The sequence below is a fragment of the Haliotis cracherodii genome, unplaced genomic scaffold, assembly GCF_022045235.1.
Source record: "Haliotis cracherodii isolate W230 unplaced genomic scaffold, xgHalCrac1.p SCAF_20, whole genome shotgun sequence".
NCBI classification, from domain to species: Eukaryota; Metazoa; Mollusca; class Gastropoda; order Lepetellida; family Haliotidae; genus Haliotis; species Haliotis cracherodii.
In genome coordinates this window covers 1,148,160-1,173,014 of record NW_027266276.1, presented here as the reverse complement: position 1 = coordinate 1,173,014, position 24,855 = coordinate 1,148,160, and the positions used below count along the sequence as shown (strand labels likewise).

At 37.6% G+C, this 24,855-nt stretch overlaps 1 protein-coding gene and 4 non-coding genes across 8 annotated transcripts in view; 2 read left to right on the top strand and 3 right to left on the bottom strand.

The window, feature by feature from the left end:
- The window catches only part of LOC139470180 (polycomb group protein Psc-like), a 43,695-nt gene extending 30,314 nt beyond the window's left edge, over positions 1-13,381 (bottom strand). The window contains exon 1 of one of the 4 annotated variants that reach the window (XM_071252483.1): positions 13,301-13,381. The gene's annotated coding sequence lies outside the window, so the exon portion shown is untranslated. Of the gene's footprint in view, positions 1-8,218; positions 8,239-13,296 lie in introns of those variants that run through there. The other 3 variants (XM_071252488.1, XM_071252485.1, XM_071252489.1) reach the window with 3 other exon arrangements.
- A 10,117-nt stretch (positions 13,382-23,498) lies between these two features.
- On the bottom strand, positions 23,499-23,581 carry Trnal-uaa (transfer RNA leucine (anticodon UAA)). The gene has a single exon. It is a non-coding gene; the product is annotated as a tRNA-Leu (tRNA).
- Positions 23,582-24,038: 457 nt separating this feature from the next.
- Positions 24,039-24,111, top strand: Trnar-acg (transfer RNA arginine (anticodon ACG)). Its single transcript has one exon. It is a non-coding gene; the product is annotated as a tRNA-Arg (tRNA).
- Positions 24,112-24,327: 216 nt separating this feature from the next.
- On the top strand, positions 24,328-24,400 carry Trnar-acg (transfer RNA arginine (anticodon ACG)). The gene has a single exon. It is a non-coding gene; the product is annotated as a tRNA-Arg (tRNA).
- A 146-nt stretch (positions 24,401-24,546) lies between these two features.
- Trnal-uaa (transfer RNA leucine (anticodon UAA)) lies at positions 24,547-24,629 on the bottom strand. Its single transcript has one exon. It is a non-coding gene; the product is annotated as a tRNA-Leu (tRNA).
- Positions 24,630-24,855: the final 226 nt, after the last annotated feature.

Sequence of the window (24,855 nt, the reverse complement as noted above, 5' to 3'; positions counted from 1 at the left end):
TTGGGCAGGATTTCCTGAATACACCTCGAGGTTGAAGCAGTGGCTGAGTCACTCATTAAAACAATGGTTGTCTCACTTGTGTACTGTCATTGCATGATTGACCTCGAACTATGAACACTTACATGTACTCGAACATAAAAAGTTGCCGTGATAATTGTCTTATTCATCATATTGTGGGCGGTGGTTAGAGCATTCGCTCGTTTCGCCGAAGACCTGGGTTTGAATGTCTAAATAGTATCCCCGCCGAGATATTGCTTGAATATTGCTGAAGGCGGCCTAAAACCATATTCACTCACTCCATTTTGAAGATCTAGTAGATATAGGACAATGAATAAAGGCTTGAGACCTTTTGTATCCACAAGCAGACATACAGTATTTTAAATAATGTCACATGTCATCCTCAGGTATATTTGTTTCGGTTTGTATCGATACATGCTGTATCGATACATGCCCTACCGATAACCTTCTGATAGCATGGCAACGTGTACCGCGAGGCACGGGACATTGAATCGTGACACACCGTAAAACACAAATCACTCATCATATTGATTTTTTTTCAAAAGCATAATTACTCTCTTTTTCTTTAAAGATTTCTACTGACTTCTACTCATTACGTTCCATCATGTGCTTTAGAAAAAATATATAAATGATTTAAATTATATTTTAAAATGAATTAAAATTAAAATTCTGCCTCGATATTACAAAGTTCTTCACATCGGTCACGGTGACTTGTTTTTTTTATGGTCAATAACCATCATATATATATATATATATATCGATATTTGAAGGGGGAGAAACTTTAAAGTGTGATTTCTTCTAGTCGCGCGTAATCATTAACACGGCAAGTGTTGTGTAGTTGGGAGAATTGCCAAGTTTTGTCAATATATTTTTATATGATCAGGTATTTTTGTTGATGTGTATGTATTCAATCTCGTTCTTAAGTTTGGGAATCCGCTAAAAGAAACAAAACACATTCACAGATTTATCAAATAAATACGTCAAACATCGTTTCGGAATTTTCAGAGTTTCGATATTGTTAAGTGAAGGTATATCAAACAAATATTAAAATAGAATCCATCACGCATGGCGTGACAGCCCCACAAAGCGATCTTAGGTACGACCTTCTCATGTGGAAGAAAATTGTAATTTGTGTCGCCCCATCAATTTCCGCACTTGCACAGAAAATATTTTAGTTGGACGTTATTTTGGTATTTGAATATTCAAATTTAAGTCGCAGTACGGTCTAAATAAATACTGCCGATGCGGCCTTCCATTCTAACTCACTTCCTTTATTCACTGGCCTCTAAGTGATTTCTCTACAATATGCTAATTACATTAATGCATGGAATCTTGGGTAAAATTCACACGCAAGGTTATGGTACAGTGAGCCCATGGGTCATACTGGGAAAACGAGATTCGAACCCTACAGCAGCGCATCCTGCCACGACCTAATACAGAACAGGATAACGTTTCTCATAATTTTCAAGAAACTTTTAATGTGAGGCTTGCCCTAGAGACTAATCACTGTACATAATAAGGATGTAACGAGTTTTTCCAGTGCACGAACGAAAATATAATATAATATAATATAATATAATATAATATAATATAATATAATATAATATAATATAATATAATATAATATAATATAATATAATATAATATATGTCTGCTTATGTATACAAGAAGTCTCAAGCCTTTATTCATTGTCTTAAATCTAGATATTCAAAATGGAGTGAGTGTTGTTTTACGCTGCTTTTAGCAGTGATCCAGCAATATCACGGCAGGGTCACTAGAAAAGGGCTTCACACATGGTACCCATGTCGGGAGTCGAACCCAGACTTTCCCTGTGACGAGCGGTCGCCTTGACCACTAGGCTACCCCACAAACCCTCATTGCGGTGGAAACGTCTCCTTTACCTCTGAACTGTCGAGTTTACCAAGTAAGGATGTTCCACGTGTTTGATTGTATCGTGTATCGCACGCGAACTCACAATTGCGATGTATCCTAAGATTCCCACTTGCGTCACATGAATTCCTTGAAGAAATAATATAGTTTTTATTACCCATGAAATTGGCCATACAAAACTAAAACCATCAATTTTTATTACCAATGACACGGGTCATAAAATGGGATATTTATATTTGTGTATACATAATTACAAATTCCTGTCCGACGGATTTTATTTTATTACTATAGCCACTTACTTTCGCCGTATCCAGTGGTACGTGATTGTCATGCTACTATGCCGACTTCAAAGACACACTTTAATAACGCAAATAACAAAACAGCATTCCTTAAACAACGATTATAACGAAGACGCTTGTAACGAACTGACGGATATAACGTATGGGCGGATACAGCTTTTTTTAAAAAGGGGGGGGGGGGGGGGGGGGGGGGGGTGCACAATTAAGATCTATTTATTGTCTTTGGTGGTAATTTATACAGAAATAAAGATTTTTTTCGAAATAAAAACTGGGGGGTGCGCACCCCCGCATCCCCTCTGTATCCGCCCATGTAACGCACTATTTCTTCGGTCTGGCATATGCTGTATATTTTATCATATAAAACTAATGGATATAACGAACATGCTCAGAACGAGGTAGAGCGAACTTACTTTGTGGTCCCATGTGTCCCCCGTGTCAACGGCTTGTGTCTATAACGCGGGGTGGTCGGGTAGCCTAGTGGTCAAAGTGTTCGCTCACCCACTCAGTTATAACGAACGGTTAATCTCTGAGCTGCTCACGTGTAACACAGAGGATCGCTTCCGAACATCACCATAATTAGTTGTCAGGCACATTAATATTAAGCATTTCCCTCTGTTAAATGTTCTTCAGTTCTTCGGTAAATGTTCTTCAGTGGTCAACGCAAGGACTTTACAGCGTTATCTGTCACATCGACATTATTCACGTACAAATAAGCATAATTAATTATGATGATCACAGCATATATGCTTAGAATGGCTCACAGTGGCCGAGTACGCTGATAAACTTAATGTCAACAAAATGACCACACGTGTACTCATACACCGAAGAGATCCGAGCTGATAGATCTAAATTAAATGTGGAGACAAACGTTTACAAGAGAAAAACATAAATCATATTCATTAGGTAACGAAAGATAATCCTACGTGCAATATCCAATATCGTCAACACAAATTCAAGCTACGCCACAGCCAACCTGAACAGTTCCAATCCAAACATGGTAGAATCATAGGTCAAGGGCGCCAAGGGAGATAACTCTAATGCAACACGACAAACAAGAAGAGTATAGAGCAGCAATTTATATACATAGTTATTAAATCATGAGAGACTCGTTCCATGCAGACAGTTTCAGTTACTTGAAAAATGTAGGACACACAGTAAAAGGGTGTTTTATAAAAAAAAATATGCCATTGTGTTTGTGAACTAAATATAATAAAGGTACAAGATTAGATCGATACTACACAAAAATTCTGTATTGTCAGTAATTTGTCAACACGGGAGCCGACCATTTGATATTTGGGGAGGGGAGCAGGGGAGGGGGGGGGGGGGTATATTCCTGGGTCCTTTCAGCGAAAACATTAAACGTTTGGAAGCGATTGCGGAAAAAAAGCAAAAAATCTGTCTAAAAAAATAAACTGGCCTCTGTGAAACCTTGAAGTTAATCCCAGGAAAATTACACCTTGACCACAGCAAACTGAATAGTCGTCCGTCGGTCAGTTGTGGTCAGAATTAAAGGTCTGTCTTAGATATTTAAAAGACCCAAACAGGAAACATCACAATAAAAAGTCACGTAGTTTTTCTACGAGTCAGTCTAATTGAACAATCGTTAACATCGTTCTCATTTCCGTGTAGTAATCGTTTATTCGTTAAATTGTTATTTCGTACCCATATTCCTTTAATCCTGTTCAATGTTAGCGGTTGTTGTTTAACCAGAGATCGTTTACTTCTCAAGTTTGTTAACTCCCTGTTCCTCTGATCAAATCGTCTGGCTCCATAATATCAAGCACGGCAAAATCACTCGGGGAATAATGAACAGACAGGGAAACAGATGAATAATAATTACAAAGTCTATGAAAAGTGTTGGTAAAACAGTTCCAGCTAGCTGCACTTTAGTCTTCCGTTCAGAAACGTGTGCGTCTTTCAGTCTTCCATTCGGAAACATGCACATTATTTAGTCTTCCGTTCGGAAACATGCACATTATTTAGTCTTCCTTTCGTAAACATTTCTACCTTTTAGTCTTCCGTTCGGAAACATGCGCAACATTTAGTCTTCCGTTCGGAACTATGCTAATTATTTAGTCTTCCGTTCGGAAACATTTCTACCATTTAGTCTTCCGTTCGGAAACATTCACATCATTTAGTCTTCAGTTCGGAATTATGCACATTATTGAGTCTCCCGTTCGGAAACATGCACATTATTTAGTTTTCCATCGGAAACATGCACATCATTTAGTCTTCCGTTCGGAAACATGCACATTATTTAGTCTTCCATTCGGAAACATGCACATTATTTAGTCTTCCATTCGGAAACATTTCTACCATTTAGTCTTCCGTTCGGAAACATGTAAAATCATTTAGTCTTCCGTACGGAAACATGCACATTATTTAGTCTTCCGTTCGGAAACACGTCCATCATTTAGTCTTCAGTTCGGAAACATGTAAAATCAATTACTCTTCCGCTCGGAAACATGTAAAATCATTTAGTGTTCCGTTCGGAAACACGTCCATCATTTAGTCTTCAGTTCGGAAACATGTACATTATTTAGCCATCACCTCGGAAACAAGAATTCTATTATTTAGTTTTCCGTTGGGAAACATGTAGATTATTTAGTCTTCAAATCGGAAACACGTACACCATTCAGTCTTCCCTGACTTCATGATGCGGCCACGTCCATGATAATGACGCCAAATTGAAAGATGAAAAAAAAATTCTGTAATGGAAAACTACCCTATGTTGACGTATACACTATCTATCTCCGTGTCTGTTTTCAAACAAAACAACTTAAAATCATATTGGCTACAACATCGTGCTGCTAAATTAATTACCGACATTCGGAGGTCGTCGGGTCATTCTACAAGATAAGGCGAACGATCAATTTCTCGGAAGAACGAGCAGATATTTTAGACAAAGACGACAGGCCTATTTTCTGTTTATTTTGTTATAGTATATATTTCTTTATGCAATTAGTTTTTTGTAGGTTTTGCTGGTGTGTGGATGTTGTACATGTTTACACATTGTACCCATGTGTTGACTCGAACCAGAGCAAACACATAAACCAGTAAGCCATCCCATATATAGTTGATTGTGTGTCCCCAATCCTGATTAATAGGGTACGATACTACACAAAGTCGACCAGGTCGCTCCGACAAGTCATGACCTTTCGTGAAGGCATTGTGACCCATTTTGGTCGTCTTTAGTAATTGAAGAATTTAACTGTTGCCATCAAAAACACACTGTAGCAGTTTCGCATACAATATTTCGCATGCGACGGTCGGATAAGTCTGAGCCGATCATTATTGACAGGAGCAAGTGGGGATTCGATACATGTCTTTGGTGTGACAAAACAACGACTCTAAGCTAGCCCGTACACTGAAGAGGAAAAAATCTATTAAATTTCCTATTTCTCATCAAACAAAGACTCAAATACTGAAGGGGCGGTAGGGTAGCTTTGTGGTTACAGCGTTTGCTCGTGTCGCCGATGGCCCGGGTATGAAGCCCATTTGTGGTATCTCCCGCCGTTATATTGCTAGAATATTGCGAAAAGGCGGCTTAAAATCCAACTCACTCACTCACTTGAATATTGAAAACAACGTTTTGTATATTTGCTATTTTTATCATAATCATTTTGTAAAAAAAACCAAAAGCGCTCAATTTTTAAAAAAGTTATGTAACAGGACAAACGAGAGACAATTCGAAATTAACTACAACATCCCATGTAATCTTAAATATTACATTTCAAACATTATGTGCAAAAATTTCGTTACTCTGCTTTGCGTTCACATGATCCCTACACAATAAAAAACACAAACATTTCACGTGGAAATAACCCCAGCATGTCGGCCGTGCCTCAGCTGCATAGTCTAACTGTTTTTTACGATTTATTGCCCAAATAAAAAAAGTTGTTATCATGAATTAAAACATTCAAGAAGTAATTAATCACCACAAGGACAGAAAGCCCGCGAAACTTCTCCCTTAATAATGATTGATGTGGTTATAAACGACTCTAGAAAACGCGGGAAAATATACGACATACTCATTGTAGCGTGCACTCGTCTTCTCCCGTTGCCACGATATATGGTTGAAGTGCTGTCTTATCTGGTTTGGCCAGTAAAATGCATTATTAAACTGGTGTCATTCGTTCTTAAAGTTATTAACCGATTTAAAATATATTTAAGAGAGTTCTCCGTTTAAGATGATGCCACAAGTATGCTGATCAGAAAAAGTGTGTTGTTTCCCTTATCCCGAATTCAAACGTGACGATGGCTCGTTATTATTTTTCCTTCTTCCTTTTACAAAATTATAATGTAAGAAGGGTTATTTTTGACATAGAGAAAACAAGTATTTCATTGACACCGATGGGCTGACACTGACAGAAATGGGCTTCTGGGCACAAATAATATATCTCAAAGCTACTAAAACCTGCGTCTTCCATATACGTTGGTGAGGAGTTGGGACTTTTTGTTGTTTTTTTTGCTTCTTTTTTTTTTGTGGTGGTGGTGGTGGGGGGGGGGGGGGGGGGGGGGGGGGGGGGGGGTGGTGGTGGTGGTGGTGGTGGTGGTGTTTATTTGTACTTTTATATATCTTTTATATATTTATTTTAATTTTTATTATTTTATTTGTTTTGTTTGTATTTTTAATATTTATTTATTTTATTTTTTATTCATTTGTTTGTTGTTGTTTTGTTTTTGGTTTGTTTGTGGTTTTGGGTTTGTTTGTTGTTGTTTTTTTTGGGGGGGTAAGCTGACCAATTTTAATTGAATAATGTTTTATACCCGAGACAAAATTATTTTTATCCAGATAGTGGGGATTTAATCCAGATATAACGTCATCAACCGATATTAGATTGAACAACAAACTCATTTGACTCTTCAATGCTCTAAATATCTGCTCCTGGTGACAATAGCTAATTATTAATATAATAAAATATTAATTTAAAAAGCTTAGGTTGCCTAGTCGACAAATAAGCCTCAACTCACTCTGTAGTCTTGTCAGATCCTTTGATCGTGGGTTCAAATCCTAGATTCGCCGTGATCCTAAACTTGGTTTGTCAGCACCATACCGTGCTAATGGATGTCACTAAAGTGGTACACGTCTTAGACCTGCATCACTAAGGACTAACCAAATATTAGTAACAGTTGACGACACGGATACTTCAGATACGTAATGTCGTCAGTAATGAATCAATCTGGCCAGAAGTTCTCCAGGAGGAAAAACACCAGATACCAAGCAAAGAAGTTGCGCAAATTGGTAGCATGATTTATATACAGTACAGTACGGTTATAACGAACTCAAGGGACTACTAATTTTAGTTCGTTATAACCGTAGTTCGTTATATGCACATATACAGCATAACTACAGCAAATAGTCGGGACCAAAAAAGTAAGTTCGTTATATCCGCCAGTTCGTTATAAGCGTGTTCGTTATAACCGTAGTTTACCGTATGAGTATTGCTTTATGCACGGTATGATTGTAATTGTAAGAATGTAGCATTTTGAACAAGCGAATATACCAGTTAATGCAAACTTTAAAATCAAAGACAGAATAATAATAAACATTGTCCAACTTCTAATCACAATCACAGAATTAGTATACGGAACAGTCTCAATCAGGACGTTAATATTTATTTAAACTCTATTGAATACGACTCAGAGAAATACACATTGTCCAACTTCTAATCACAATCACAGAATTAGTGTACGGAACAGTCTCAATCAGGACGTTAATATTTATTTAAACACTATTGAATACGACTCAAAGAAAGATGTGTTTTATGATACTGTACATATCCTCAAAAAATTAAAGTAATTTATAAAAACAAACACAATCATGGCTTGTCGTTATTTATTATGTCTAAATGTGAAATCCGCAGAGAAAATATCAAAAAAGGTATATTAACATAATGATCCCGCAATATTGTCGCATGCGACTATCGGATATATCTGAACTGGCCATAATAAACCGGACACATGTAATCAGTCCACTATGTAAAGAGGAACCGGATGTATGTACTGACACCGAGTTTAGCACTGTAGCAGTAACCACGACGGGATATCACGAATAGGTGTTGGGAGTCGAACTCGGGAGTCGAACTCGGGAGTCGAACTCGGAACTCTACATGCCTGCAAACAAAAAGGACTGTTCACTATGAAACGAACTAGTAGAATTTGGCCTTTCCCATTTTCTTGCAAATCAAATGAGCATCGAATACGAGGAACCATGTCGTGTTAATTCAGGAATGAGATACATTTTAAAATATAAAAGTACGTGAGTGCATGAGCGAGTTTGAGTGTTAGCCGCTTTTAGTAATATTGCACGAATATAACAGCGGGAGACACTAGACATGGTTTCATTCGTTCGTTCGTTCGTTCGTTCATTCATTCAAATGAAATGAAACGAAGAAGAAAGTTCATGTACATATGGTGCAACACAATAAGTTAATAAGTTAATAAGTTACGGGACGCAATCAGCCTAAAGTTCGATGGTCTTAATTTTAATTCCCATCCACAATTAATACACATAACTCATATTTGCATCTACACACATAGAAGTCCGTGAAGATCCGGGGTAGAATAGGTCTTCAGCAACCCATGCTTGCCGTTAAAGCCGACTATGCTTGTCGTAAGGGGCGACTAACGGGATCGGGTGGTCAGGCCCGCTGACTTGGTTGATGCATGTCATCGATCCCAATCGCGTGGGTGGATGCTCATGTTGTCAATCACTGGATTGTCTGGTTCAGGCTCGATTATTTACAGACCGCCGTCATATAGCTGGAATATTGCTGAGTGCGGCGTTACACAACAAACAAACTACACGCATGGAAACTTTACGCCGGTCATGATAAAATCACACTTATCAGTGAGACGACTTAAAGACTATTGAAAGTCTATCTCTCCGTCGAAGGGTCAGCTGAAGAAAGTCATCACGTAGGGTGATGCAAGGGATGGTTGCTTAAATGCTGCTCTCGATTAAAGTTGTTCTGATGGTCCAGAGTACGAGATTAACCAAGAGGTTATGTCCAGTGTGTGCAGTGGGAGTAGGTGAGTGGGGTTGCGGTAATGCTGTTTTCAGGATCACTTAAGCAACACAAGGAATGGGCTTTACAACGGGAACCGATGTGGGGATCGAACCCGGTCTGCGGCGAGTCGAGCTGACGCTCTCACCACTTAGCTAACCAACCGCCCCTGTATAACGAGAAATGAAATTCCGAATGTAACCTACACGCATGTAACTTGTTATTCGGGTTTCATTTCAACCTTTATATTTTCTCCTTACCCGCTCTACCGCTTGGCTGCAAGATTGCCGATGTCACGTAAAATATTAACTCACTCACTCTTGACATACGTACCATGAGGATTCGGGATAGGATTATAAGTCCCCAGCAACCATGCTTGTTGTACGTGGCGACTATGCTTGTCGTAAGAGGCGACATAACGGATCGATGGTCTGGATCAGTGATTTGGTTGATTCCATGTCATAGTATCTCAATTGTGTAGATCGATACACATATCAATCACTGGATTGTCTGGTCCAGACTCGAATAATTACAAACAGAGGCCTTTTAGCTGGAATATTACAGAGCGTGGGTTTAAACAACAAACAAACAACACTTATGCACGGCCATCGTTCACAGGACCTGCCTGTGTTGGCTGAAAAACGTTTGCTCCAGGCTTCCCTCCCCCGCAATACAACGCAATGTTGGTCGTTTTATTCAAGCTGACTGTTGTCCACGCATGTATTCACAAGATCTCTGTAAACCGCCGCGAGAACTCTGCGCCTGATGTTTTCACACTTGATCATTCGTACACGTTATTTACCGACCGCTTACCTTCATTCGTGCGGAAGTTTGATCGTAAAGCAAAACAAAATTAATCTGAAGGTGAATTTAGATACGTTATGGGGACAAGATACTCGTCGTCCTTAGCTAACGCGGTATTTGCGTTAAACACGTATGCATGTTTTGTTAGCAGCGACAAAAACATGTTTTTACTTTATGTTACTTCGCTCTAACAGTTACAAGATTTCGTGATATCCCCCGACGCGGGTGATATTGCTCTCGCCTATCCGGCTTTGTGAAGACAAAAAAAGAGACCGACTTGACCTTCGACAAAATACTTTTAGTTTTGACTGTATCGCAATAGCACATCTAAATGCAGTTAAAAGATTACAGATTCGTTTGGATAATTAAGCTTAGCTACTTGAACACAGTATGTCTAAACACTGCATAAAAAGCTTTTATAATATGGGGTGCAAACACTTTCCATGCTTTGGAACGAAAAAAGGGGGATAATATTTCTAAAGCTACTCTTATATAGAACTAATATTCCGCCTAATAATGACGATTACCATCTAATATATGTAACAATATTCAAGTATTGCAACCACATCAAACAGTATATTTAATCATTTCATTCCACGATATAAAAATATCTGTGTTCTGAGGGAGAAATACAATGTAATTCATGCTGCTTTCATCAACATTTTTTAATAAATTCGTCCCTGCTGTCTCAACGTTCCTAATGGAAAATACTGATAGAATGTTACAAAACTGCTCAGTTAGCCAATACATGCGAGGGCTTGTCGGAAAGCGAACTAGTCCTTTAATTATTTTTTTTCCTTTAGAGGAAGCTGATAAAATCTAATTTTCGGCAGCCAGCATATCCAAAGTGGCCAAACAATTTAACTACCCCTTTGAAAGTCTTACTAGCCGTGGCCTGGCGTAATTTTCTAAATCTATCATAATGTGAAGGAGGCAATCAGTATATGTGTCGGTGATAGATAACATTACATCAGCTCGTTCTGTCAGGTATGACATGGTTTCATCATCTTGTTCATGGAATGCACATTATTTTGGATAGATGTACCTACTTGATGTGAACACCTTTGGCTAGACAATAATGTCCAGATGTAAATAGTTACTCTTTCTTGACGCTATAACCAGTGGCTAGATATATGGTGTGAATACTTGGCTAGAAACCTCTTTCTTAATGTGAGTATCTTTTGACAAGAAACTATATTAGTTACGAATGCTTTTGGCTAGAAAACCCTTTCCTTGTATCAGTTCTTTTGGCTAGATCATACTTTTATGGTGTGAATAATTTCGACTAGAAAACCCTTTCTTGGCGTCAATTATTTTGGCTAGATCTTAACTGCTTGGTGTGATCAATTGTGGCTGGAAATCCTTTCTTAGTTTGCATTGGTGTGAGGTGGCTAGATCCTAATTTCTGAGTGTGAATAATGTTCACAAGATAACACTTCTATTACTTGTTTCCAGATAGTTTACAGGTGTGAATACTATCAGTCAGGCAGCTCCCTGTGTTCTGAAAACTTCATGTGTAATTAATACTTTATTCAAGACAAACACTTTCTTCATATGAATATGTTTGTTTCTCAGTTCTATTCTTGGTATGGATGTGGTTGACGAGATTGTTTTACCGCTTTTTATGTAATATGATGTACAGTTCTTGTTAATAATTAAACGATTAACAAGTACCACGACTTTGGAACTGTATTAAGACAATTCAAATAGTACTTGTAGATCTTTCACGTCATTATCCCCTTGAAAGTCAGAACACATGAATCATTAACGTGGATTTTTATATAAAAGACAACAATAATTGAAGCATCTAGACGAATTTTCCAATGCGTAAATATTGCTGAAAAATACATATACTGTGAATCACGTTTACCGTTTTAAAATAAATAAATATACAAATATACGGGATGAATGATACAGGTATCATTGTCATTTTTGCTGTCAAAAGAAATAATTCCATGTCCAGAAATATACTTTTTGCAAACCTATTGGACGCGCGCTCTCCATGGGGATCCCTTCGCTTCATTTAATCTACAAAAAAAAATTGAAACTAGTTTTAATACTACACTTTTATTTCTTTAGAATGTGACCATAATTCTACTCGTTAATCTGTTTACTTTTGTGTGTTTTTATCTGATATTTGTTTCATACTAAACCCATAACGACATATAAGTATATGAGCTGCGTTGTATGAAATTGAGGTACAATTAGTTTTTCCTAGATGCATGTAGGTTAATAGAGTAAATTATTAACCAAACAACATGAATGCTTAATCAATACTTAGTTACATAGCAAACTCATATTCGCCAAAGAAATAAGCTCTGTTCAAATACCCAACTTGAATAGTTATTTCATTTGCGCACGCCTCGCGTGATATTAATTCAGCCGTTCCATGACAGGGACGACGACTATCAGCCATCGTTGGAGTCTGAGTAAGAACATTCCGAATTTAATTTTTAAAATGTCAACTCTAATCCTGTGCGAAATATGACAAGATCAATTGTAAGTGTGTTTGTGTTTCGTTGCTTTGAGTTGTTTTTATTCTCATTCGCTCAACTGCCCTCTGCGTATTTTACAATAGTGTTTTATTCGACCCCTTCTAGGGAAATACTTAACATGCTTCAAAGGCCGCCCGGTGCAAATTCGCTGGAGCTATGTCTTTGGCAATGCGACCTGTTGGCTCGCGATAACAAATGCGCGACAGGCCAAAGAGAAAACACCTTTGATCGGGAAGCATGAAATTTGACAGAAAACGTTAATTTTATGATATGGCCATTAAGCGCCTATTAAATAAATTTGGCAAGAGCCATGTTTGAATATCGACTGAGTAAACAAGGCTTATGAATTTCGTGGTTAAGATTAACTAAATAACTCACAGTGTCGAATAGCAATTGTTTTAAACAAGTTCGTCAATAGTGTATAGTGATGTATATTTTGATACGTAAAATATGAAACGAACGACAGTAACACGATTCGGATATTTGCGGTTTTGAAAGCTCAAATTGCACAAATGGACTATTTTTTTCACCGGGAGTCGAGGCTATATTAACAATAGAGAGGGACCACACAGTATGTGTACGCTGTAACCCTCGGATTAACATGTCTGCAGTAAAATTTGAACAGCAAGCCCACTGTGGGGAAATCGTGACGCCATCTTGGATTGAGCAACGAGAGAACGCAGACGACACACATGCTGTATGGCTGGTGACAGCTTTGAGGAAACGAGATCTCGGGTCGGATATGAACGACTTCAGTCCGGAAAGGCTGCGAAGGCTCACCTACCTGTTAGTGTGACCCACGGGTAGAGCTAGGGATTCAGCACTCACCACCACTCGCTTTCATTCGGAGGAGCTCGGTCGTGAGAGATCACGTGATAGTGCTTGTAACACATCGCTTTACCAAGGTAGAGAGAGGGGATATCACAGAAATTCGCGCGCTATTTTTTTTATGTCGTTCGTGTTATGCTTATTGTGTGGCATAAATTGCTTGAGTAGTAAGCCTCGATCTGATATCGTTTAAATATTAATGAAGTTTATTGTTTTGGAACCCATGGGAGGTAATGATTGACAGAGTTTTCGAGGTTGTGTTTGCACATTCCGATAGCATTCATTAGGCTTTTAAACATGCTGGTAAATTAATGCAGAGGGGTTGAACTATTTAAAGGCGTACTTCCGCTTGGGAAATCATGACTGAATATTCTGCTTGCAAGTACCTGAACGTCTCTAAATATTTCAGATGAAATTAATACAGTTAAAATATATTTTCGAATGCTGTCAGACAGTTAAATTGGTCTTCTCGTGGTTTACGGTTAAGTAAATCCCAGAGGTCAAATATTTGATAGATAATATCTCAAAGCTGTTGACCTAATCCGCTTGTTTTTATCTATTTGTAAATAAAATGTGTAACATCAACGTCTTCTACAAGACTCTACGAACTGTTTATGTTGTTAAAAAAATTCATAGGATCGCAAATTTCGATTTTCACATTGGTTTCAATTTATTTTATTCAAAGTGAAATATATGAACATGAAAAATATTTTTCTTGTTTAATATGGCTACCTACCAACGGATCAGCTAAATGAAAACTATTTGACATAAAACAATTTAAATAAATTATATTTTCATCTTTTTTAACTTTTCTTGTTAATTACGAAAATAGCGTTAAATATTTGTTTATACAATGGTATAGCTTAATTATTATTAGTTAGCTGAAATGAGGATCACATTTTTATTACATCGTAAGCATCTCAAGCATAGATTTATCAAAGGATAGACGAAAAGAAATGTTTACAATAATTCACAAGGGTATAGCATTCATTAATATCAATCTACTTAGTCTGACGGTGCTCTGAGCGGCGTTCCGTGTATCTATTCCTTTTTATCTTTAGATATTTAAATATTTAACGATTTTTCTTGAAATCAATACGCCTATCCTGCGAAATCATTCGACAATGTGTTTTAAAATTTATTTTTCAAAGTATAAAAATGAACAGCTGTTTGATCATGTGTACATATGTCTGTTTATCATCGAAACTGTTATTATTGTTATTTCATGATCATAAGCGTTGACACAAATAAATGTCATCATTGGGACTGAATGAGTATGGTTTTACGCCGCTGTTAGAAATACTTCAGCAATGTCACGGCGGGGGACACCAGAAATGGGTTTCACTTCTTATGACTGTGGGACATTTGAACCCGAGTCTTCGGAGTGACAAGCGAACGCTTTAACTACTAGGCTACCCCACCGCCCCTATCTCGCATTGGCCAATGCTACAGAACACTTACACACTTGTATGTCATTATGTTGCCCTTCTTAAGTAGACATCGCTTGGTTTTAATATAGGAAAATAACATTACTTTGATTCTAAAAGACATTTAATAAACTGAAGACAAACAGACAAAGAAAAAACATATGATTATACAGATAATCAGGTGAAAGAGAAAAAAGGATAAATTCGCAAATAGAGAATGGGCAATTTCAGACAATGTGATATATGTTTCAGTGGTGTATACATTTGGGGTTAAACAGTGATGAGGGTAGATTTGGGGTCCCCGAGAGAAATAAAGGATAAGTTTGTGGATAATCAGTGATGAGTGAGTGAGTATGGTTTTACGCCGCTTGTAGCAGTATTCCAGCGATATCACAGCAGGGACATCAGAAATGGGCTTCACACAGTGTACCCATGTGGGGATTCGAACCCGGGTCGAGGACGCTATGACCACTAGGCTACCCCTGTTATAGGGGTAGATTGTGGACACACAGATCTGAAGGATAAATCGATGGTCAAAGAATAATAAAGGTTACAAAAAAACAGGGAAACTGGATAAATTGATGGTTGAATAGAAGTGAGGGTAAATTTGTGGTGTAAACTGACATGAAGTAGCAATTGGTGTTTGAACAGATGTCAAGGATAAATTGTTGTTTGAACAGATGTCAAGGATAAATTGGTGTTTGAACAGATGTCAAGGATAAATTGTTGTTTGAACAGATGTCAAGGATACATTGGTGTTTGAACAGATGTCAAGGATAAATTGTTGTTTGAACAGATGTCAAGGATAAATTGGTGTTTGAACAAATGTCAAGGATAAATTGGTGGTTAAGCAAGGTTTAAAGGATAACTTGACATTCAAACAGAAATGAAGGTTTAAGATGTTGGTGAAACAGAAATGGGGGTAAAATTGATGATTAAACATACATCAAGGATTTATTAATGGTTAAACAAAGAACTGTTGATTATATGTGATAAACAAAGAACTGTCGATTATATATGATAAACAAAGATCGGGCAATTCATATGAGAAACAAAGAACGATCAATTTATATTGTAAACAATTTTAGGTCATATAATAGAATATAGATACAGGTAAATGTATACCGTAATCGCCCAAATAGACGTATACATGTTGCCATAGTTAAAGTCTATTTTAGCAGAGAAACATACATATTTAACGACTGGCAAATACTATGAAATTTCTAGAAAAGTCGACATACACAGTGAAAACATTTTTTTTCAAACGAAGCTGAATTTAAGAAACATTCTTAAGTCTTGGCAAACCTTTAACCTTATTATTTCATAAACATACCATGAGTACTTTCAAAAACATTATACCATTGACTATATTTTGTTTGCTTGTCGAGGGGCTCTTGAAGACTACTTCGGGCTGTGGGGAATTCACGAAGTCCGTATTTCCTTCCCAACATCCACACCGATATAGCCCACACTCGTGGTATTTACGGCGCGTTAACTACTGACTATACACGTATGTGACATCTCGTAGTGAGTGGGTGTGATTTACAGCGCAATATTCAGCAATAGTCCAGCTATATCATAGCGTGGTGTATGGGGGTGGAGGCGGGGAGGGTGGGGGTTCAGCAGAAGTATGCTTCACACATTTGAGGACGTGAGGAGCGAACGCTACAACCAGTAAGCTACCCCACCGCCCGGAAAGAGTGAGAGAAGGGGGGGGGGGGGGGCGTGGAGACTGAGAGAGATGGGGGAGAGAGGGGAGCTTAGGATAGACAGAGAAAGGGAGGGATACAGAGAGAGGGAGGGAGAGAGCGACAGGAGCGAGGGGATGAGAGAGAGAGTAAGGGGGAGAAGGGGGGGAGGTACACCTTCGTTACAAGATGGTGTCCATGTACAAACCTACATTATGTATCTATATAGTTCAGGGGTTTTGTTCGGTATTACTTTTCGTCACGTTTTACAATCTGTGAAATTGTAAACCACATTTTAGTCGTGGAAAGATGGACGCTGTATTCATATATCTTTGAGTTTACTGGATCACTCAATATTTTGAGTTTTAAAAGATATTCAAGGGGGACATAGAGACGTAATATTTATTGCATTGCAAACGGCGTCATATACTCAGAAAATAAGTCTCCTAATGTCAGTAAAGTTGCATGTAATCTCCATGGCGATGTGAGTTTTTTTCCCCCTTCCCCTCAAGTGAAAAAAAGGTGTAACTTCTAATAACTACACGATTTCCATTGACATATACACATTGGATATCAAATATATTTACACAAAATATAAAGAATTTAGTTAATTATCGATTTTCTGTAAATTTTATCCACGTGCGTATTTTATTCTTCAAATATACATGTATATAAATGTATAAATGTGCGTGCTTGCGCGAATGTGAGTGCGTGCGTGCGTGTGTGTGTTTGTTACTGAGATTGTCTAACTTCCTTGGTACTAGGAACAGTGACTAGGAACAGGTGTAGTGCAGAATTGTGGTCGGTATGAGTACCGCAACTTACAGTTGTCCTAATAACCTGTTTGTCATCGGATATTAACTTGATTTACAAATCTGGTCCAAATTTACATTAGATAAATTTATTTATCAGAAGTCCAATGCAAATTTTAGAACACTGAATGTTTATCAAAGTATAAGTAAACAGAGTAAACAAACTATCCATCTCTTCCCAACGAAATATAGAAGGTAGAACCCACAGTTTCACACTGAAACCAGGTAAAGCCGTAGTTTACTGTTATATCTGCATGTATGCGTTGTCTACGATGTACAGTTATGTAAACAGAACACGAATAAACTGATCACAAAGGACAGGTAAATAAAAGCCACAAAAAACATTTCCTTAAATATAAAAAAATCTCATAAAATCTCAACTCTCAAATTAAACATTTTCATAATCATAAGAAATCAAGGCTAAAGGCCGACTATATTATCGGCATGTGTCTACGAATGACTGCCAGATGGTGATGATGCCTTGTTTGTTCGAAAAGATCAGCGTAACCTGCCCCACTGATGGCAACGTCACAAACACATGCAAAGGCAAACACAAATGCTTTGTTTTTCTATAAAAAAAATTGTGAACTAAATACAATGACATACAGATGATCAGGCTACGTTCAAACTGGTGACACAAGGAACGCTACAAAAGCCACAGCATCATTGAATAATATTCGATTCCCGACATGGGTACAATGTGTGAAGCCCATTTCTGGTGTCCCCGCCGTGATATTGCTGGAATATTGCTAAATGCGGCGTAAAACCATCCTCACTCACTCACTCACTCACTCATTGAATATTAGAACAAATACAATAGTTGAATTATTTCTATTGTTTTTGATAAACGGTTTACTTTTTCGTTAATATTTTCAAATGTTTCATGGATATTGTTTACTGAAGGAAAGAAAATCTCTTTGCTTCAGGTTATTGCGGTACATAATTAACTTAAGACTCTTTCGCAATTTTTTGTGTAAGTAAAACATTAATACATAATCGCATTTCAGTTTATGCTTATTTCTTTCTATGAAAATAATCAAAATAAACATATTACGTATGTTTTAACGTTATTTGCAACCTTGTATATCCAAACTGAATTTGTAGGAACTTGTTCACATTAAATTTTGCATGACCATGTCTGAATAAGGTAATAATCCTCAACACATGGGGGGCGACGCTTTAGACAAATTATATAAATATCAGCAAATTTCGTTTAAACCTCGAGTGATTTTTAATAAATGTTTTGGAAAAAGTTACATGTACACACAACTGCCAATTCTATAAGTCCGTATTGAGGCAAACTAAGTTATTATCAGCAAAGATTTCAATATATTCCTCCGTTATTTAGACTAACATCTTGACTCTGAAATGGACATATTTTACAGATAAAAACAATTGTTTATAGTTATGAAATATACTAAAAAGGCTCCAAGAGACTCTCTTCATTTTCAGATATTGCTAGACTTGCCAAATATTATAGACTTGCATGGGCTGCATTCGATGTATTTGTTTCAGGGACTGTATGACAGTCTTCTCTGAAATCTGTGTAATGCGTTTTGTGGAATGACACGTCACTTGAGTTTTATAATTCTCGCTTTTTTTGTCACCCGCACATGATAATCAAACGAAAAATTGCTTATAAAAATATATTCTTCTTTTGAAACTCTACCATGCACACAACAAATCAACTTAAAATAAATCACATTGGGATAGATCCAACAGAGTCCATTACACAAAAACTCGGAGACCTGAACGGCATACGTTTCCTTGCCCCCTGAACGCGAGTCCGAGAAGTGTTTCGTGGACAAAGGGGGGTAACTCGTCCCACTAACGTCGATCTCGCGAATTCGCAATTGGATGTTCTAAATAGTTTTCACACAATCAACCCTAACAACTGCAACTAATTCCTATCACATTACTACTACTATTTATTTAACGAATTGTATCAAATAATACACAAACAGTATGATGATTTAGTTGGAAGACATTTTCTGTCAAATGTATAACGAGTAAGCGTCAAATGTGTAAAATTTACAAAACGACTCAATATTATTTTACAAATTTACTAAAATTTCCGTCCATTTAATTCATTATGATAACGAATTCCAAACATGTTTATGTTTAATTTCATCACCCAGTGACCAGAAATGATAGGGGTAAACGAAAACGAAAGTCAATGTACATATACTTTTTATTTTATTTTGTGATTTCTAATCCTAGCATAATGAGTCTATTGTGATGCTTTTAAGCCCTTTCAAACTTCTTAATATTTTGTTTATCAATCTGTCAAATATATGGACTGATTGTTTTGTCAATTTGTAAGATGACTCAAATATTTTGGCACTTTTTAAAATGCCCAGGTGAACCACACTTTACGCATTGACTGTAACATATATAACTATATATACAGTAAAGTACGTTTAAAACGAACACGCTTATAACGAACTGATTTTTTGTCCCGACTATTTGCTATTGTTATACTGTATATATGCTTATAACGAACTACGGTTATAACGAACTAAAGTTAGAGGTCCCTTTGAGTTCGTTATAACCGTAGTTTACTGTATATATATCTGGACACGTTGGTGTTATGGGATGTGGTAAACACTAAACAGACGCCCAACGGCTTGCGAGTGCCATTGCGGCAAGGATAACGTGAAAGTACACTGGCATCATATTGTTTGAGGATATATAACTCCAATTGACTATTTACACTGAAACAAAGTCACGGCTGGAATGTGTAAATCCATTCTTTCTATCGGTCTTTCCTTCGCTCTGTCGTTCTACCATTCGTTCTATCATTCAACTGCTTCTTCTATCGTTGAATCTTTCGTTTGCCCGCTCGTCTGTCCGTCCATCAAGTCTATTCGTTGGTTCGTTCGTTCGTTGGTTCGTTCGTTCGTTCGTTCGTTCGTTCGTTCGTTCGTTCGTTCGTTCGTTCGTTGGTTGGTTCGTTCGTTCGTTCGTTCGTTCGTTCGTTCGTTCGTTCGCTCTTGCGTTCATCCACTTGTTCGTTCGTTTCCAGTATTTTGCTCACATATCACATGTTCCATGAAAAGTTGATATTTCTGTGCCGCGTTAGGCCACAAACAAACACTGCAAGTTGTAGGAGTTGCGGGTGTAACCCCCAGAGTAGGACATGCTTACCCCTTTCACGACCGCCTGGTGTCATCGGAGGACTTGACGAGAACCATTCATACAATTTTCACAACTATTTTGCCTTTTACGCCCAATGCAATCTGTTCCGACAGATAATCGAGACTGGTTATTCTGTGGTGTTGACGCTTCATAATTTGTTGTTGTTGATGTGTTTGTTTACTCTGTAGATTGTACGCACACTATAGTTCACAATCTGTTATCTAGGTCAGTTGAAATATGCACAAATCTCATTTTTATAAACTTGGCATCCAAGTAGTATTACAATTAGGTTGAATTTTGAAAAACTATTTCAATCCAACTAATTTCTCATTCATAATGCCAGATCGTGTATTTTGATAATCCACCTCCATGAATAATTTAACTCCGAGTACACTCACTCGCATCATTCATCATTGTGAAAACGCCCATAAAAATTTAAACGAACTTCAAGCGTTCACATTTCTATTCAGCGACAAAGCCCGATAGCTGCATTCACGCCCGAGGCAGGATTGACTGGTGGGCACCCACCCAGTCAGGGTCACGTGACCTAGAAAGCGACACCGGAAGTGTTGCACTCTGTTCGCCTGTGAACTGTTACGCGACTTGACATAAGGTCAACCCTTTTCAAAATCGACGGTACGTTGTGAGGTTCTAAAGGAGTGGTACGAGCTGTTGTGTTTTGAATATACACATGTATTTGTAGTTGTAAAACAACCATTATCTATTCTTCACCAAGTGCACTTGGATGTTTAAGACAAACACAACATCTTAAAAAATAAAATATTACACAAAATACACGGGGTTTTTTTCATATGATTATATGCATGTAGCTTATTTGATAGATTAACTGTAGTCATACGAAAATATCGAGTGTTCCTTAAATTCTAGTGAATGATATATTTCCGTCATTTTATTGCTTTTCTCATGCTGGTTCATATTGACAGCTAGGTTTGCCTACTTTTTTTTAACTGAACTCGGATTGATTAAATTACAGTAAACTACGGTTATAACGAACACGCTTATAACGAACTAACGGATATAACGAACTAACTTTTTAGTCCCGACTATATGCCGTAGTTATGCTGTATATGTACTTATAACGAATTACGGTTATAACGAACTAAAATTAGTAGTCCGTTTGAGTTCGTTATAAACGTAGTTTACTGTACTTGCAGATATTCCGCTATAATGGTGCAGAGCTATCACTATTTCAACATATATGCTTGTCGCAAGAGGCGGATAACGTGATCGGGTGGTCTTGGTTGATGCATGTCATCGTATCCCAATTGCGTTGAACGACGCTCATGATGTCAATCACTGAACTGTCTGGTCCAGGGTCTATTATTTACAGACCGCGGTCACATAGCTGGAATATTGCCGATTGCGGCGTGAAACAACAAACAAAGTTTAAATTTATATTATACTTGTATGCAATGAGTAGTTTAGTAAAACTGTCTAAGAATACAACCAAAGAGGAATGTTTTAAATAATTGAAATGTTTTTAAAATTTTGTCCCCTCTGCGATGTAATATGAAAGGGCCAAATAGAAATGTGTGTAAACCTGCTATAGATTGTCAGAAAACTGACATATCCAAACACTTCTAAAATTTCATTTATTTTCGTAGTGTTGGAACTAATGAAGCCATTATTTTTTACACTATTGAAGGCAAAATGGTGATGATGTTAATAACTTGATAAAAATGGATTATTTATGACTCTCATAAGTACATGTAAGATTGGATCACCTTTCCTTCTACGTCATAAGTGATATATTAACATGTGCACATGAAGTGTCAGGTTGTTAAATAATTTATTAACACTCTTCATGCTACTCATGCTGTGACGGTAACGTACACGTATAATTTCTTCCCTTAACAAAATTTATCCGCGTAAAATAAGGACACAGTTACATAAAAATGTAAACTTCATTTCTGAAATATTGGACATAACGCCATACCCAACACCCTCCATAAATCACAATTGTGACAATGTTGACATCCTGAAAAACACACAAAATCATCCTAGGTGCCATCTCTAACAACGACACATCGAACCCAACATCAGGAAATCGTTAAAAAAAATTAACCGAACGATAAGTGTGGCAAAACCTAAGAAACCTGATTTACGAAATTCTGGTTTATGATTTATGAATTTATTATATATTCTTGTCTTGGTGTAGGATCTCTTTTAAGATCATGTCTTTGATCGCAGCTTCAATAATTCGACCTCAAATATTTATTATTATTCAATGGACGAAGGCTGGCCAATATTCGATCACGACAAAGCGTAGAAATAATCGAAAAATAAATAATAAATCATCTATTGTTGTAACAAATTAATAAAACGACAAATAAACACTCTCGTAAACGTACAAAATTAAAATATGTTTTAAGCTGATAAAGATGAATTGATGAGTGTTTGCCGTTTCATCTTCAAATATATGTGAACGTTCAAGACAGGTTTTACAAAAATCTACGTTATGTAAGGGAGATAACTGTTATTCATACATCATTTGTTTCTACACAATTTCAATAAAAACAATGTCGTCCATGATAAAAATGGTTCAATTGAAAACCATTTCTAAACATTATTCGCATTTCGTAGAGGAAACACGATTAGAATATATTTACCACATGGCCAGTTCTTTAAAAGCCATGCGTAATCTGTCTAACTTCTTTATCGTGACATTCATTTTCATAACCTCTGAAACTTCCTGACATATTAATAACTCAACTCAACTCAACTTCGCTTAGCTTAGTGTCAGTGTTACTAAAACACTGTCTCGGGGAATGATAGCAGGTCGATGAAACAAGAACTGTTCCACGAGATACTAACACTTTCAGGTAGAAAAAACAAATAAACCTGGTATGTTTTATGGGGCGCAAAGGATAACGCGTCTGACTACGGATCAGAAGATTCCAGGTTCGAATCCTGGCACGCTCGGAAAATCTTTTTAGCATTTTTCAAAAAAATAAATAAAATGCTGATAAGACGTTGAAGGACGTTTGTACCACTGACTGTAAAATTTATTTACAATAAAAAACGCCAAGTAAATTATGTCAATGTTCACACATTAAAAGTATTCTTCATAGCACGGGTGGGGTTCGAACCCACGCGGACATACGTCCATTGGATCTTAAGTCCAACGCCTCAACCACTCGGCCACCGTGCTGATGCCTCAGGAATGAAAATGTGGAGCCATGTGTCGGGTTAATATAATGAGTAGATAAAACGCCCCAGAGCAAAGAGTATGTGTTGTGGGTCCCAAACACATTTCGGAGCCATTTCCAGAAGTGTCACTTGGTCCTGGGACACTATGTACCCTAAGCTGGAATCTCCCCCAAAATTGGTGATATCAGCTGCCGCTGGTACACAAAATAGTATCTATATCGAATCGCATTGTCATCATTTTTGACTTATGAATGTGTAAATTCAACTGCCCTGTCTTACGTTTGGAGTAATGGACTACCTCTTATTTTTCTCAGATACCTTTGGAAACACCTCTTCGTTCTCCCTGTGATTTGCTTCTTTACCAATGACGTATGCCTCTTCGTAACAGTTGTCTTGTGATTACAATTCCTTGGTAAATTGAGAACTCCGCCTGACAAAGAACACAAGAATACTACCTTGGGCGTGTGGCGCAACGGATAACGCGTCTGACTACGGATCAGAAGATTCCAGGTTCGAATCCTGGCACGCTCGAATACATGTTTTATTGTTGGTCATCGAACTGTTCTTTAATGGAATTGTCACGATAAATATGCCTTTTGTTTCTGCCAAATGCCTTGGACAAGTGGTGGTATTTGCAGCCGTGCCATAATACTAGCAAATAAGAGATTTGTGACGTGCAGGAGGCCAGACAATGGTTTGTGGAAGTAGCACCAAGAAAAGGTCCAAATAGAAATGCACTCCTTCATGGGGCGTGTGGCGCAACGGATAACGCGTCTGACTACGGATCAGAAGATTCCAGGTTCGAATCCTGGCACGCTCGGAAAATCTTTTTAGCATTTTTCAAAAAAATAAATAAAATGCTGATAAGACGTTGAAGGACGTTTGTACCACTGACTGTAAAATTTATTTACAATAAAAAACGCCAAGTAAATTATGTCAATGTTCACACATTAAAAGTATTCTTCATAGCACGGGTGGGGTTCGAACCCACGCGGACATACGTCCATTGGATCTTAAGTCCAACGCCTCAACCACTCGGCCACCGTGCTGATGCCTCAGGAATGAAAATGTGGAGCCATGTGTCGGGTTAATATAATGAGTAGATAAAACGCCCCAGAGCAAAGAGTATGTGTTGTGGGTCCCAAACACATTTCGGAGCCATTTCCAGAAGTGTCACTTGGTCCTGGGACACTATGTACCCTAAGCTGGAATCTCCCCCAAAATTGGTGATATCAGCTGCCGCTGGTACACAAAATAGTATCTATATCGAATCGC